This window comes from Lepidochelys olivacea (genome assembly GCF_965140295.1).
Source record: "Lepidochelys olivacea isolate rLepOli2 genome assembly, chromosome: 7".
NCBI lineage: Eukaryota > Metazoa > Chordata > Testudines > Cheloniidae > Lepidochelys > Lepidochelys olivacea.
Window position 1 is genome coordinate 85719196 of NC_140417.1, and position 1880 is coordinate 85721075.

Genomic DNA, 1880 nt, shown 5'->3' on the forward strand with positions numbered 1-1880 from the left:
CCCACCGAGTGCGTGCAGCAGCCCCCTGCCGGAAGTTCTAAGAGCGACCGGAGAACTACGTCCTCAGAGCTACCGTGTGGGAAGGAGTAGCGGCTGAGTTACCGTATTGGCCAGTATATCAGCGCAGAATCTTAAGCTAGGTGACCCCATAGGCGCTACTGAAGAGACGCGTTGTCTCCAATGACAGGTTTCAGAGTAGCAGCCGTGTTAGTCTGTATCTGCAAAAAGAAAAGGAGTACGAGTGGCACCTTAGAGACTAACCAGTTTATTGAGCTGTAGCTCACGAAAGCTCATGCTCAAATAAATTGGTTAGTCTCTAAGGTGCCACAAGTCCTCCTTTTCTTTTTGTTGTTTCCAATGTCTAGCGAAGGGCTGCGAGTCAGGAGGCTGCAGGGCCTGAACCGCCCTATGTGTTGCAATGGGACCCTGCCCATATCCTTGCCCTGCCTTATGCCTTGGGTCCTCCTGGCCGCAGAGGAACAGAAAAGTAATGAACATTCTTGGCAAAACTTATTTCTGGTTTTGTCAAAATTTAATTCTCATCAACACACTGGGGCAGCGCTAACCCTGCTGCTGCCCTCACTGTTCAGGGGCCATGCCCTGAGTGCTATTTGTTATTAATGCTGGGGGCGAGAGACACTCACCCCCCCCCCCATACGTTATTGTCATGAAGACCCTGCTGTCGCTGACATGCTGTACTTTGCATTGCTGTGTAATATCAACATCTGATGAAGTGGGTTCTAGTCCATGAAAGCTTATGCCCAAATAAATTTGTTAGTCTCTAAGGTGCCACAAAGACTCCTCGTTGTTTTTGCTGATACAGACTAACATGGCTACCACTCTGAAACCTGTGTAATATCAGTCACCATCCTCCATCTATAGAGCTCTGCAGAGACTGGGCTAAGACCCGCACTGATAGAGCAAGGCTAAGAACCCAACCATCCTGACTCCCAGGGCCAGGGCTTATGGCTTAACAGCTCCCACCATTGCACTTCTAACAATGCCTGTTAATCAGACTAAATGCAATCATATTTTTCTAAAAATAAGTGTTTTGCTCTTCTTATCCTTCACTGAGATAAGAACACTGTAGAAAAGCTTCTGTAGAAGCCCATCAACTGTTTTCTGCTGTCCCTTAAAATGTTGTGTAGCAGGCTGTAAACACCGTTCTAGTGATTCTCCATTCATAGTCCTGACTTCCCTCTCAACTGCCCATCCTTTTATATAAGCCCAGATTTACTTTCGTGTTATCAGACACTAATAAAATTACCTGTTCTAATAGCTAATCTACTAAGACTGTCTGCTGTGCCAGATCCTTTCCCCTTATTTGAAATTTAGGTCCCTCAAACATACGCTTAATTTAAATCAATGGGACTATTCACATGCATAAAGTTAAGCATGGGTACTAGCACTTGCAGGAACAGGGCCTTATAAGAAATTCTCTTTTTTGTTTTGCTGTATGCCATTACCCTACATTCCTAAAAATTTAGGACTTCAAGTTAACCTAACATTTAGCATCATATTATTCCCACTAAAGTGTATTGATGCATGAAGATAAGAAAAATATTTGTGCCAGCTGCAGGTGAGACATGTCAGCATTGGCAGCCAGGTCACATTAGGAGAAAGAAAACTCTGATTTCAAGCCAAAGGTGTCAGATATGTTCATATGTCCATGCCAAGTGTTCCCGAGAGGGCGAGGGCATTCCCTGCAGGTGATGTACAATAGCCTTGCCTGACTGTTGTACTTGGGCCAGGGCTGCTACAGTTAAAGGGGTGAATAAGTTGAGAAGTGTGTGTTGGAATGTAAGAACACTAACTGGAAGAAGTCTGAAGCTAGGCAAGGACTTAAAGAGAAGAGTAAATGTGGCATGGGGTATAAGAGA